Consider the following 16056-nt stretch of genomic DNA (forward strand, 5'->3'; position numbering starts at 1 on the left):
ACTATTGCAATATATGCATGTGATACATTAAAATGCTCAATTCAGTGAAGAGAATTGCATTATGGGTATTCTAAGCCTGCCATGCAGCGTATTGTATTAAAAACTTGAGTGAAATACAATCAATAGAAAGTACAAACTAATTAATAACTAACAACGTATGTACTTCAGTTCATAACCTTGAGGTTCTTTACCTCTATTTCTTTAATTTGTCACAATTACCAAAGCTTTCGTGAAAATATGTTACATTATGTTTTCAAACTTCCATTAATATGTTTTATATATATGTTTTTCCTTTCATTTGAATGGTCTGGCAGGAAACTGGTGCAGGTTTCAACACTAAAACATCTCTACTTGAATCAAGTACAAATAACTCCAAAACCCCGCCTCAGTGTGGTAATAAAGTATTTCTAGTCCTGTAGTCAACAACATAGTAGATATATTACAGACAGGTTACATAGTGCATGGTTTAGTATGCATAGGCATAAATTTATGTTATTGATTTATACTTTACAACAGAGTCTGGAAATAAATAAAAGCAATGTAGCTCGTTCCTTTTGGGGGTATGTGGGTGCAGTGGGCTCTGCTTCAACACTGAGTTTGGCTTACTGACCGTGTGGAGTTTGCATGTTCTCACATTGTCCTCAGGCATTTCCTCAGCTTTCTTCTCACTGTTCAAAAAACATGCAGAGAGGTGAAATGCCCCTATTTGTGAATATGTGTCTGAATGTACACTATATTGCCAAAAGTTTTGGGACGTCTGCCTTTACATGCACATGAATGTAATATAGAGTCACCCGCCCCCCCTTTGCCACTATAACAGCATCAACTCTTCTGTGAAGGCTTTCCACAAGGTTTAGGAGTGTGTTTATGGGAATTTTTGAACATTCCACTAGAAGCGCTTTTGTGAGGTCACACTTTTTGAGTCTCCGCTCTAATTCATCTCAAAGGTGTTCTATGGGGTTGAGGTCAGGACTCTGTGCAGGTCAGTCAAGTTCCTCCACACCAGACTCTGTCATCCATGAGTGTTTACTTCGAAATGATGTGACAATCATCCTGCTCACTTATTCACAGAAAACAATACATTCATTTAAATTTTCTAAGACACTTTTTGTTTAGAAAGGCCATATGCGAGGAGGTGTGAATGCTCATGAATAATGCTGCAATTCACACCAGAGAATGTAATATGAATAACATGCATGTAATATGGAGTTGCCCCGCCCTTTGCAGCTATAACAGCTTCAACTCTTCTGGGAAGGCTTTCCACAAGGTTTAGGAGTGTGTTTATGGGAATTTTTGACCATTCCTTTAGAAGCGCATTTGTCAGGCACTGATGTTGTGATGATGAGAAGGCCTGGCTCACAGTCTCCGCTCTAATTCATCCCAAAGGTGTTCTGTGGGGTTGAGGTCAGGACTCTGTGCAGGCCAGTCAAGTTCCTCCACACCAAACTCACTCATCCATGTCTTTATGGACCTTGCTTTGGTCACTGGTGTGCAGTCATGTTGGAACAGGAAGGGGTCATCCCCAAACTGCATGAAATTGTCCAAAATGTCTTGGTATGCTAAAGCATTAAGAGTTCCTTTCACTGGAGCTAAGGGCTCAAGCCCAACCCCTGAAAAACAACACCTGAATTCAATGGTTTGGAGGGGTGTCCCAAAACTATTGGCAATATAGTGTATATAAATTCTCTCCCTTTTGGCTAAGATCAAGTGTAGTATCTGTTCTTATCAGGTTAATATCCAATATGTCCTTTATATGAGGACTTTATATTAAACAGATTTTTAGAGCCGGAAGCTGGAAAAGGGGCTTGCTCTGTCCGCTCCATGCATCGACCTGGTATTGCAGTACTTCCATGCTTGGTGCACTATTTTTTTGGTTAAGGCTCTGGGTTGTTGATCAGAAGGTCAGGGTTCAAGCCCCAGCACTGCTAAGCTGCCACTGTTGGGCAATTAAGCAAGGCCCTTAACCCTCTGTGCTCAGGGGCACTGCATTATAGCTGCCCATGTGCTTTGACCCCAACTTCCTCACCTGGGATATGCGAAAAAAAGAATTCCACTGAGCTGTAATGTATGTGTGGTGATAATAATAATAAAGGCTTTATATGTATGTGTGTGTGTTTCTGCAAATGTTGGCATCCTATTCAGGGTATATTCCTGCCTCACGATCACACCCATGAATCCCCGGGATTGGTTGTGGATCCATCATGACCCTGACTATGATAAAGCAGTAACTCAAAATGAAAAATGTTCTTTGGTAATATTTTACAGCAGTAATTTTTCTGCTGGAGTGAAAGGCTTATTGTGAAAGTGTGTAAGCACATTCAACCAAGTGATGAGTCTTGGGCAGCCTGCTGCAAAAGCTCAATATCTCTGCTGGAGTTTATTGCAGACACTCTAATTTAAGTGGTGAGGAAAATGTGAGTTTTTTCCTGTAGACACACTGTAACCAGAGAAATCAGGCTTGTTAAAGCCAAGAAGAATCACATTATCCTGGTGTCAAAATGCTATAATGTTAAATACTGTTGATATCACTCAGTGATGTATGATTACCGTCAAAGGGTGTACAAGTTTATTTCAGGAAAAGGGAATTAGGATATTTTCAATCCTTGCGTTGTTTTAATAGAAAGTGTTTCATCATTTCAAACCTTTTTGTGTCAGCCAATGCTATTTGAATCCTTTTTATTGTCATTTGAATAATTACGGCGATAGAAGATAGAGATGTGTATCTTTGGACTGCAGTGAATGAATCTGATTCATTTAATCTCATTATGATTCATTAATTTAAAAAGAGAGTCTTGAAATGAAAGTTTGTAAACTAAAATCAATTCAATTCAGTATGCTAAAACAATATCATTCAGTGATTCAGACTATTCTAATCAGACCCACTGACACAGGTGTATAAAAGCAAGCACCCAGCCATGCAGTCTACATTTACAAAAGTTTGTGAAAAATAATGGGTCGTTCTGAAGACCTGAGTGAATTCAAACAAGATACTCTGCTAGGATACGACCTTTGCAATAAGTCCATTTGTGGAATTTCATCCCTGCTGGATATTCCATGGTCAACTGTAAGTGATATTAGTGGGAAAGTGGAAACATTTAGGAACAGCAGCAACTCAGCCACAAAGCAGGAGACCACATAGAGTAAAGTCACAAAGCAGGGTCACAGAGTGCTGAGGCACATGGTACTTAAAAGTCGCCAAAGCTTTGCTGATGCCGTAGCTGAAGAGCTCCAAACTTCCACTGCCATTAATATCAGCACAAAAACGGCTGGTGCTTTATGGAATGGGTTTCCATGGGAGAGCAGCTGCATGCAAGCCTCACATCACCAAAGTATAATGGCAAGCGTCAGATGGAGTAGTGTTAAGCACGCTGCCACTGGACTCTAGAGCACTGGAAATGTGTTCTGATGAATCAGGCTTCTCTGTTTGACAGTCTGATGGGCAAGTCTGGGTTTGCTGGATGCCAGGAGAACGTTACCTGACTGCATTGTGCCAAGTGTAAAGTTTGGTGGAGGAGGGATGATTGTATGGGGCTGTTTTTCAAAGGTTGGAGTAAGGGAAAAGTCAATGCTTCAGCATAGCAAGATATTTTGGACAATGCTATGCTTCCAATTTTGCAGGAACAGTTTGAGGGAAGTCCAGCATGACTGTCCCCTAGTGCACAAAGCAAGGTCCATAAAGACACAGTTGGATGAGTTTGTTGGGGAAGAACTTAAACCCTAACCAAACACCTTTGGGATGAACTGGAACGGAGATTGCGAGGCCATCTTGTTCAACATCAGTGCCTGACCTCACAAATGATCTACTGGATGAATGTTGGAAAAATTCCAACGGAAGCACTCCAAAATCTTGTGGAAAGTGTTCCCAGATGAGTGGAAGCTATTATGGCTGCAAAAGGGGGAATTTTGCAGGGGAACCATATTAATATCTGTGTAATTAGAATGCGATGCCATTGAGAGAGAGAGAGAGAGAGAGAGAGAGAGAGAATTATGTTGTTACCTATTTGTATATTCACATGTTAATGAGATTAAACACTACATGGCATGAAAGGTAAGATGCTGACATAATATGTGAGAGTAATGATGGTAGTCAATCATAAATTTAAAGAAAAGCATGCAATGTTATGAAAGGCTAACCTTTTCCATGTTTATCATTATGTATATGCTAGATCTGTGATGTACTTGTTCACAGTCCAAACACATAGGAGATGGGAAACAATAATAAGACATCAGAACTCCGGTACATCTGGGCGGCACGCTTGTCAGGAGCCGTACTCATTCAGGAACGGAATGTCCGTTCGGCTAATAGAGATCCAGAGCTAATGGTTTCTGCATGTATGAAATGTCTACCTGTCTCACTTCACAAACCCCTCTGGCAGCATATATGACTCTGTATCATTGTTCTGGGCTGACATGTTTAATCAAGATGATAAGTCTTTGTGCAGTTTCATTAATGACTAGCAGACCCAGCGCTGTGTGGGTGAGGAGAAATTTCTAATATGCTTCACAGAGTATTTGGCCCGAAACCACAGTGGCAGTCGTAGACAACCCACAGCAAGGACTTTCTTATTTTATTTAGTACTTAATGATTGACCATGACTGACCAAAAAAGCTCAGAACGCAGTGACACCACTGAGCAGCTGCTCGAGTGCCAGACAGGTTCATTAACATCAGGAGACTTTTTTCAGACGAGATCGGATACGAACGTTAAGCTCTTAAACCGGTGCAAGATGTAAAGCATGGTTGTCGTCTCTTCTCCTCCAGATATTTATGATTTTATGATGAGGTCTTTCTGCTTCGGTCTGGCAAACATCTGGGAGCCAAGATGATTTGAATGATAAGTTGAAATGTGAATGACCAGGTGGCATGTTGTTGTCTCAGGCTGAATGCCGGTTTCATTATGCTGCTAATTTGTTGCACCTGGGTGAGTCGAATAGATAAAATGTGCTGTGCATCACCGAAGCCAATCCAGCAAACAAAGCAGTCGCAGCACACTGCATATTAACAGATTTAAACTGTGCTACAGAACAATAAACGAAGAAGTTTAATTACAGTTTAATTATACACACAGCAAACTTAGTTCAGTTTAATTTCATTACAGCGATCATGTAGAAAGAAGGTGTCAGTATTTAATATTTGAGTGAATTTCAACAGCGCAGCATCAAAGGCTGGAAAACAATCAAACCTGCAGGCTTTAACAGTTCACCAGTTTTGCATACTTGTGTGTATTCTAGTGTTTTGACCCAATTATTTTTAGTCCTGAGTTAAGATAGACAGTCTTAAACCCCTGAAAATGACAAAGTTCTGGCAGTGTCGGAAATCTTAGATTAAAATCCCAGAGCCGCTGTTGCAATGCTCATCTAAAAGCAGCCAATAGGAAGACGGCATAAGATGACATGATACTCATGGTACAGTTAAAAATATCTATCCATTTTCTGAACTGTTTATCCTACACAGGGTCACAAGGAGCCTGGGGACTCAATGCACAAAGCAGGGCATATACTGGATGGGGCACCAGTCTATTGCAGGGCACACACACACACACACACACACACGCATTACAGACAATTTAGAGATGAGCCATTCAGCATACAAGGTATGTCTTTGGACTGAGGGAGGAAACCAGAGCACCTGGAGAAAACTCCTAATGCATGGGAAGAACATGCAAACTGTAACGATCGGGGACGGATGCTGCAGTAGCAGATCAGACCCAAACGCAGGGATTCAGTATGTGCAATGCTTTTATTTAGTAAAACAAAAACTAACACAACTTACAAACAAAACATGACTATGCCATAAAAACCTGGATAACACGGTGTCCAGCCAAATCTACAAATATAAATATAATCACTGACCCTGACCAAGACAGCAGGACAAACATACACTATCTTGCCACATGTTTTGGGACACCCATCCAAATCACTGAATTCAGGTGTTCCAATCCCCTCCATGTCCACAGGTGTATAAAATCCAGCATCTAGGCATGCAGACTGCTTCTACAAACATTTGTGAAAGAATGGGTCACTCTCAGGAGCTCAGTGAATCCATTCATGCAAGTCCATTCGTGAAATTTCCTCACTACTAAATATTCCACGGTCAACTGTTAGTGGTTAGTGATTCAATTGGGAACAACAGAAACTCAGCAACAAAGTAGTAGGCCAGGTAAAATCACTGAGTGGGGTCAGCGCATGCTGAGGAGCACAGTGCGCAGAAGTCACCAACTTTCTGCAGAGTCAATAGCTACAGACCTCCAAACTTCATGTGGCCTTCAGATTAACTCAAGAACAGTGTGTAGAGAACGTTGGATGCAGTGTTGTAAAGCACGCTGTCACCGGACTCTAGAGCAGTGCAGAAGTGTTCTCTGGAGTGACCGATCACGCTTCTCTGTCTGGCAATCTGATGGACGAGTCTGGGTTTGGTGGTTGCCGGGAGAATGCTACCTGACTGCATTGTGCCAAGTGTAAAGTTTGGTGGAGGGGGGATTATGGTGTGGGGTTGTTTTTCAGGGGTTGGGCTCGACCCCTTAGTTCCAGTGGAAGTGCATGTAAAGGCAGACGTCCCAAAACTTTTGGCAATATAATTTATATAGAGCAGCACATCATGGGAAAACAAAGGACAGGTGAGAAAGCGGGTAAACACATTAAGATAGGGCGTGGCACTGCCAACATGGGAATAACACCGTCATACATAAATAAACTACTTAGGACCTCCTGGTGATCTAGTAAGGAGCTATCCCAGGAACTCCTGACACAAATGCACATAGAGAGCAAAATGGCACGTAGAGAGGAGGCAGGAACTGAACCACCAACCTCAGAGGTGTGAGGCAAACATGCTAACTAAGCCACTATGCCCCCAGTTACAAATATGACAGTGGCAATAGTGAAAGATAAACAAAGCAGAGTTAGACAGAGAAAAGCTGACTTTATTTTGTATGATTGAATGTTTCTGCTTATGTTCTGCGTGGGCCTGGATTGATGACGTAATCACAACGTAGTAATAGTTTATCGTTAGGGATCATCATTTTAAAAATCTGACATGGAGAAAACACATTATCATGAAGGATCATCTCATACTTGTATGATGCAGCTTCAAACCTGCTTAAATTGTGAGAGAGATCAAAGACAATGGACTGAGAGAGCGAAATGAAAAAGGAAACGATTTCACTATGATTGCGGTACTAAAAGTAAAAAAAAAAACAGATGGAAATGGCAGATAGATTTAAGAGATAATTAATATAATGATTAAATGTTCACAGTGACAAACGGGTCGAGAATTGTTGTCGAGTTTTAGTTTTGACAGAAGTTATTAATCTTCTCTGACCTTGTCAAAATAAAGCTGGCAGACGATATGACATTGCTGTCAAGATGGAGCTCATCAATGTTTGATTTCAATCAGTTAAATAAGGATTCCAAGGAAATACTTTTAAGAAAAGGTCTGCTGTTTTCCTGGATTGAGAGTGAGCTGTCCCTTTCGAATACGAACAGAGGAATATGCAATAAGCAAAATTCTGCTTTTTTAATGCATGCTGTTATTGCAAATAAGGGACACAAAAAGATGATGAATATGTGGCAAGACATTAATGCCATCAGTTTCTGCATTAGCGTTATGAATGCAGGTTCTGTCGTTTTGCAGCTATGAAAGCAGTCTGTCCTGGGTGAAAATTGTCTCTACACCCACTCAAACATTTTTTGGGCATGTGTAATGGAGATCAATTACATCGCTAGCTTTTTTCCAAGCATGCGGAAAGGGTGGCTTGTAGCTCGCTTGTGGAAGATGAGAGCAAAAGCTCTCATTTTCTGATCCTACACTTTAAATCACAGGTTTGACACCAGGAAGTGGTTGGAATAAGATATTTTAGCATCCCATATCTGAGTAACACAGCCCAAAAAAATGGCAGAATTTTATACTCTAAGTTCTGAATATAATTTAGTATAATAGTATAATTTATAATTTAGATTTATAAACTAGTATGTATATAATGTAATGACATATTAGTTAATTGAATTCTTAAGACTTTAGAATTCTATGTGTTTGAGACATGGGAGGGTGAGATGTGGGTGTTTTATTCCCATAGAGACAGAGATATATCAGCATACACTATATTGCCAAAAGTTTTGGTACATCTGCCTTTACATGCACATTAAGAGTTCCTTTCACTGGAACTAAGGGGTCGAGCCCAACCCCTGAAAAACAACCCCACACCATAATCCCCCCTCCACCAAACTTTACACTTGGCACAATGCAGTCAGGTAAGTAGCGTTCTCCTGACAACCGCCAACCCCAGACTCGTCCATCGGATTGCCAGACAGAGAAGCGTGATCGGTCACTCCAGAGAACCAATGCTCTAGAGTCCAGTGGCGGAGTGCTTTACACCACTGCATCCAACACTTTGCATTGCACTTGGTGATGTACGGCTCAGATGCAGCTGCTCTGCCATGGAAACCCATTCCACGAAGCTCTCTACACACTGTTCCTGAGTTAATATGAAGGCCACATGAAGTTTGGAGGTCTGTAGCGATTGACTCTGCAGAAAGTTGGTGACTTCTGCACACTGTGCTCCTCAGCATGCTCTGACCCCGCTCTGTGATGTTACCTGGCCTACTACTTCGTAGCTGAGTTCTGTTGTTCCCAATTGCTTCCACTTTGTTATAATACCACTAACAGTTGACCGTGGAATATTTAGTAGTGAGGAAACGTCATGAATGGACTTATTGCACAGGTGGAAACCTATCACGGTACCACGCTTGAATTCACTGAGCTCCTGAGAGCGAGCCATTCTTTCACAAATGTTTGTAGAAGCAGTCTGCATGCCTAGGTGCTGGATTTTATACACCTGTGGCCATGGAAGGGATTGGAACACCTAACTTTTGGCAATATAGTGTATAAATATTTACACAGGGTAAGCTGAACATATTTAATCTTCTGTTATATTGCTATTGAACTTGATGTTCTGCCCAATCCATCCAGACGTCCTGCAGCTTACATAGTAGTTCATATCTTCACGGTTGCCAGATTTTTCCCGAATGAAGCGTCAGAGACAGGGTTTTTATTAGCATCTAGAACACCTTTAAACACCCACACTTTCCTTTAAATCTAAAAAAAAAAAATCAGGGATAGAAAATGTCTACTGAAGAAGGATTTTTTTCTGTTCATATGATGTAACATGTAAGCAAGAGATAATTTTAAAATTAAAAAAAGGAGGAAAGAGGTGGAATAAACAACTACTCAGAGTATAACGTAACGCTAATATAAAATATTGTTAATAGGACTGTAAACATGTTGCAGTGATCTCGATGCTACTGAAAAATCCTGTTTTTTAGTGAAAATATTCTGCATTCATTTTTTTTGTTCCATGCTCTGGTATTTAATTGGATGCACAACTTAATGAAGCCACTTGTCACGTCACCTCTAACACCAAACTCCATTTCCCAGCATACACTGCAGACTACAGACCTGACTACCATGGGCTACAATCCACAACATATATATATATATATATATATATATATATATATGTATATATATATGTGTGTGTGTGTATATATATATATATATATATATATATATATATATATATGTATATATGTGTGTGTATATATATATATATATATATGTATATATGTATATATATATATATGTATATATGTATATATATATATATATATATATATATATATATATATATATATATATATGTATATATGTATATATATATATATGTATATATGTGTGTGTATATATATATATATATATATATATATATATATATATATATATATATATATATATATACACACACACACACCTGTACTCAATTGGGCTCACATGTTTATGGACACTTTATAAAGAGACTCTCAACATTCAGACTTAGTGAAGTGTACTCTGTGTTGTTTATCAAGCCTGACAACTTTTAACATTTGATTAGTGTTGGTCCGTATGCTCAATTGTCATATCATCCTATTGTTAGCCTGCGAGATCGCCGATACAAGCTAGAGCATTTTAGGCTATCCAGAGGGAATTTCTTTCCAGTTTTCTCGATATGTTTGAGAGTTCTGCCTCCCAGCTTGAATGATACCGCAGTTGTTGTTACCTGATGTTCGAGGATGACTGTTCACATGACAAAATTGCAGCAACTAATTGAAGAGAGGTTTGTGTCAAGTGAAGTTTTAGTTTCAATTACGAACCTGTCCATTTAAGCGAAATGCAAAGGCTAACTGACATTACTACAACGATTTGAAAACCACGCCCACTACTGTTCTGAAAGAGGGGCCACTCTATCTAGATATTACGACCCACCAGATCCACCAATCAGAGAGGCTCCCGAATTTCAAAAGTGATTTTGATTAGTTTAAATTAAGGGCGCATATCTGGTGTTTTTTCTTGAGTGCTCGGCCATTTTGGATCGTTTCGGCTGTTGGGAACGGTGTCTATGGTGACGATGTATTTAATATACATTAGGCCTCACATGGCATTACATGGTTATCCTGGAGTCCAAAACTTACTGTCTGACAGTAGCACTGGATTTAATACTGTTCCTCTCTTGAGCTGATACAGTATCACACAAGACATATAGACTCAAGCTCGAAGTCAGAATGAGGTGTAACTCAAACACGGCTCTGTTTTATTCACTCCTCCCTGAGTTCGTAACTTTGCACAACTCTCTGAATAACGCTTGTGACTCTAGTTATGCCTGAGGTCTGAATACCAATGTGTGCTATGAAGAATTTATTCGGCATATTTCGCCGGTTCCTTATTGAATACTGATGTCATTTTAATAACTAAATGCTAAACGCTATCACAGAAATGCATTCTCACCACCGCACTGTGTCTCTTCTACGCCACACACATCTCTCCACAGCAATTAGGTGTGAGCGCTTAATCTGAGGCAGAAGCAGGCGTCTTCACTGTGGCATTAACTTGCCGTCTCTCCACTTCAAAGATGCCAGTCTTCCTCGGGCAACATTGCGATTTATGATGGCAAACGCTGTCACTTCCTTGCTGGAAAAGTTTTTCAGTGTCACTGTAAACAGATGAGTGTTCTGAGTGAAGGGGGAAAAAAATAGTAGGTGACACAAATTCGGGTATTGCTTAGCACTATACAGTAAGTTATATATGTTATAGATGTCATTTTTATATATGGGTTATCATTTTATATATGAAAAGAAGCTGAATATCGTGTGTTTTTGGAACTGAATGTATGCTAGCTGGTGCGCTGTATTTGGATGTGAAACATCATGTGGGCGTGCTCTTCAGTATGGAATATGGTTCCACTTAATACAGGAATGTTTGTGTAATCATTTCAGCCTCTGCTTGTGTGCAGGGATTTTTTTGATGTTGCATTCATGATCTTGTAAGCGTGTTTGTGCGCCGGCTTGTGCAGGTTACGCTACTGAATGGTCGCTGCTGTTTACATGCTAAACACAAAGCCCTCTGCTCCCACGCTGCCTAACAAGCTTTTGCAAGATGGCTGTGTGTGTGTGTGTGTATGTGTGTGTGTGTGTGTGTGTGTGTGTGTGCCTGAGAAAGACAAGAGATCATCTTGTAGCACATGTCCAGAAATGTGTCTTATTTCTGCCACACTGTACTAGAAAAAAACCAAAAAACCAAAAAGGAGCCCTGGACATGCTTGGTGAAACAGAATAAGTGCCGGCCGTTTGCCACTGTGACACTGTATTGACGTGTGGTTTTGGTTGATAGTGTTGAAGTATTTGGCTTCGTATCTGATGACCTTCAGCATCACACAAGACAAGGTCCCTTCTGTGTATCCTGTGAAATCATCATAAATCATTTGTCTGTTAAAATAGGCATAAAAAAATCATTATTCATTATTTTGAGGCCGACTGTAAAAACTACAAATATCACATCACTTTACTAAGAAAATGTCATTAAAATCATTTTGATTCTTATACTTTAAAGAGCGATGTCCACTTACTGCCATGTATTATATTCACAGATAAAAAATAATCTTTGTCTCTTAATAGATAGATAGATAGATAGACAGACAGACAGACAGACAGACAGACAGATAGATAGATAGATAGATAGATAGATAGATAGATAGATAGATAGATAGATAGATAGATTCTTCTGTGTCCACTTGGGTTTCCTTTGGGTTCTCCGGGTTCCTCATGGTTTTCTCACTTGTAGACTGATTGTCTATGCTTATTTACCCCTCGGTATGAATGAGCGTGTGATCGTGGTGTACCTGGTAATGACTTGGTGTCCCTCCTGCCTTTCATTCAGTGTTCCCAGGATTACCTCGACTCTGACCAGTGGAAAGCTTTCAGTGTACTGAAAGAGTGGGAGTGGAAGTGAGTAATCAGTATTGTCAAGCAATCAAGTATTTTTCAACCCTGACTCTCAAACAAGGCACAATTATTTTGCCCACCACTGAACGAGGCATGTTTCCTAATTGCATGACCCTTAATCAAATTTCGAGTTAATCATAACTCATTGAATTGTAAAACCTTGCAACTGTGTGTGTTCAAGTGTGGACATGTGTGTCAGCTCGTTCAGACTCACGGGAAATTAGGAGAAACATGCTTGACTTGAGGACATGGAGATTGCTTCTGTTTTCATGTAGGTTTTTGGTCGGTTGTTTGTAGATGGTTGGATGTGGCATGCATGCTCATAAAGAACACTGTGCCTGCAGCAGCGTTGTACATGTTGTGACACTCATATTGCTCTGACATATGGCACTGTGGTTGGAGCCTCACAGCTACATGTGCACATTTGAGTTACATAAGCAGATATAAAAGCCGTGACGAGTGACAGGCAGGCTTAAGGATGTGCCTCTCAAGTTAAAGTAAGTGGGTGAGACATGTGGCAGTTGCTTGCCAAGGGCAGAACTGAGGACTGGACCAGAAGCAGTCCATTCATTCTAACTAGATTATACAAATGACTTTTTTGTTTAGTCCACAAATCCCAACGGACCATATCACACATCTTAAAATGGGTTTATACTCAGCAAACATTACAGCTGTAATAGCAACCCTCTTGCATAATGATGACTGAGACAAAAAAACAAAGACGCTGGCAGATGAGCCTGCTTAGACACATAGATTGGCTGTTATCCTTGAAAGGTGGCTATCTATTCGGCGTAATCACTGGCTGAGGAAAAGCAACCAATAAAGGTGCAGTAAAATTGCACTGAGAAAATGGAGACCTCACAGCTGTTCATTAAATGGACTTGTAACAAGCCGAGATAGGCTTCAGCGGTGAGATGGATGGTTTCAAGCAGACAGTGGAAAGCTAATGGTGTAATAGTGTTAGGGAGATGAAGAAGAGTTGCAGTGGCCTCACGTTTAACACTGAAGTCTCCAAATCAGCGAGGAAATAAAGAATAATTGTAATAAATTGGAGCATTTCTGGCAGAAAAGGAGCAAGTGTTTCCGTTAGTGGTCTAAACGTCAATCTACCCTGATTCCTGATGTTGATTCCTTTCATTTCATTTCATTTCTGTTTTAAATGGACATCAGTTGGAATTATTTTTCCAGCACAAAATGTAATCACCATTTTTATTTTTTTTTCACACACTAATAATCTGCTATAATAACAGGCTATAATCTGCTTCCACTGACACCCAACATGGAGTCCTTTTGTTGTCACGGCCGTCTAATTTTCTGACGCAAGTGCACAGGCGTCGATCACATTAGTGCTACATCCCACTCATCTCAAATCACAGCTACGGCTCACATTTAATATTTCACTACTTCATTGTTCTGGTTCTGGGCTCTTAAAGCTTGGCTACCATCTTCAAAATGATCGTAATTTCTTGTAGATGTTTGTAGAGTTTTAAATGGGAATGTAAGAGGAAACAGAAAGTGTGAGCATGAACAGCTACGCCACAGACATTTTGCTGTGCTAGGCAAGAGGTTTGCCACCCCACCTGGTGTGTATGCACGTGGCTTCACTGCAGTCAATTCCACAGAACAGACGGTCAGACACACACACACACACACACACACACACACACGTTACAACACAGGCGACAGGATCTAAAACGATGCCGAAGATAAAAGCAAAGTAAAACTGATTACAAAGTACAACTGACAAGCAGGTTGACCCAGAAAAATGTGTTTGTCAGAAATAAAATACTGTGTAAAGCTGCTTAAGTTCTACTTAGCAGCAAAAAAAAAGAAAAAGAAAAAGTTGAAAGGCTATCAGACTTGATCTGTGCTATAGGTGACAATTTCAAGGCTAGCCTCATAATAGTCAGCCGAGTGCTGACAGTCTAGCAGCTCATTTTGAGCATTTTTAGACATACCTTGGGTTCAGCTGTGTTCAACACAACAGATGTGTTCCCATTTAAGCAGTGTTGCCAGATTTCAGCAACATTTCCAGCCCATCTTCATCATAAAAACTACACTAAAATAATCTGGGCAGACATGTTTTTATCCTTTTTTTCCTCAGCCTTTGTGTACCATTCAGAACCATTGAACCTCCACAACCTTTTAAATAATATATAATATAATAGAAATTGTTCTGTACAATAGATTAGATTATATTAGATTCAACATTATTGTCAGTGTCATCAAGTACATGTACAAAGCCAACGAAATGCACTTATATATGCGACCAGGCATAACACCATTATGACCACCTGCCTAATATTGTGTTAGTCCCACTTTTGCTGCCAAAACAGCCCTGACCCGTCCTGCACTGTGTATTCTGACCCCTTTCTATCAGAACCAGCATTAACTTCTCTGAGCAACAGTAGCTCGTCTGTTGGATCGGATCAAACTGGCCAGCCTTCGCTCCCCATGTGCATCCATGACCCTGTCGCCGGTTCACCACTGTACCTTCCTTGGACCACTTTTGATAGATACTGACCACTGCAGACCGGGAACACCCCACAAGAGCTGCAGTTTTGGAGATGCTCTGATCCAGTGGTCTAGCCATCACATTTGGCCCTGTTGGTCAAACTCAAATCCTCAACACACTCAACTCAACTCACTCAAATCCTTACACTTGTCCATGCTTTTCCTGCTTCTGACATCAACTTTGAGGACAAAATGTTCACTTGCTGCCTAATATATCCCACCCACTAACAGGGGCCATGATGAGGAGATCATCAGTGTTACTCACTTCACCTGTCAGTGATCATAATGTTATGCCTGATATGTACGTATATACAGAGTAGGGATGAAATATACAGTAGTGCAAGATTATAAGTTATGTGTTGTGCAAAGATGTATAGAGGATACAGTGTATTAAAGTAAACAGACAGTAAACATCATAGGCATACTGTATACTTGTACACTTTGCCTGTGGTTTAGGGAAATTTATTAGATTACTTTACTATTTGCTATAAAACAGGATCTTAGTGGCCATGGAGTCGATTTAAACCTAGTCTGTTTTATAAGCTCAGTATTAGTAGCCCTCTCCCGTAAGCACAGGGTAACGTGATCCCGGCCCCAGTAGTGCTTATTGTTATTCACATATCTGACCATTAAGTGAAACAATAACTCTATAAAGCTAGCTCTTGCAACAAAATCTAGAAAGGTGAACAAACTAATGGCTTATATCTATTGAATAACATACTTTTCTTCATCCGTGGTCACTCAAAAGAGGAAATAACTATTTAAAATGTATGGAGTTTTTGAGTGATTGAGGACTTTTTGTTCTTGTGGCTCTGTCTGACCTGCACCTATGGATGACCACAGGTTTTACTTTTACGATTTGACTACTAACGTGTAGCTAATCATAGAGCTAATCTGAGAGCAAGACAGATTACAGACAGTAAGAAACCTTCCGCAAATATGGAGGGAAAGGCACTTTTTATCGGGGAAAGTGTCAGGAGGTAACACAAGACAAGTGTGCATGCAATGCAGGAAATAAGTGGGCAGAAGTTTGGGAGGGTGACCTCTAGTGGCTTGGTGGTGGTGTACCTTTTCCGTCATATATGTAAAAATCTTTTGACAAAAGGCAGCACAGTCTTGTATATTTATATAATGTCACTGAAAACCTTTATGATTACGATTGCCTTACATAAGCATCCGTATTTTTAAAAGACAGTACAATAAGTTAACTTGGGGATTTATCACACCTTTACTGATA

At 40.1% G+C, this 16056-nt stretch overlaps 1 protein-coding gene and 1 non-coding gene across 2 annotated transcripts in view; both read left to right on the forward strand.

The window, feature by feature from the left end:
- grm8b (glutamate receptor, metabotropic 8b) overlaps positions 1-16056 on the forward strand; it is a 163399-nt gene that overhangs the window by 89200 nt on the left and 58143 nt on the right. The window lies entirely within an intron of this gene.
- Positions 1678-1868, forward strand: LOC131365357 (U2 spliceosomal RNA). Its single transcript, XR_009206657.1, has one exon. It is a non-coding gene; the product is annotated as a U2 spliceosomal RNA (small nuclear RNA).

The sequence above is a fragment of the Hemibagrus wyckioides genome, linkage group LG14 (assembly GCF_019097595.1).
Source record: "Hemibagrus wyckioides isolate EC202008001 linkage group LG14, SWU_Hwy_1.0, whole genome shotgun sequence".
NCBI classification, from domain to species: Eukaryota; Metazoa; Chordata; class Actinopteri; order Siluriformes; family Bagridae; genus Hemibagrus; species Hemibagrus wyckioides.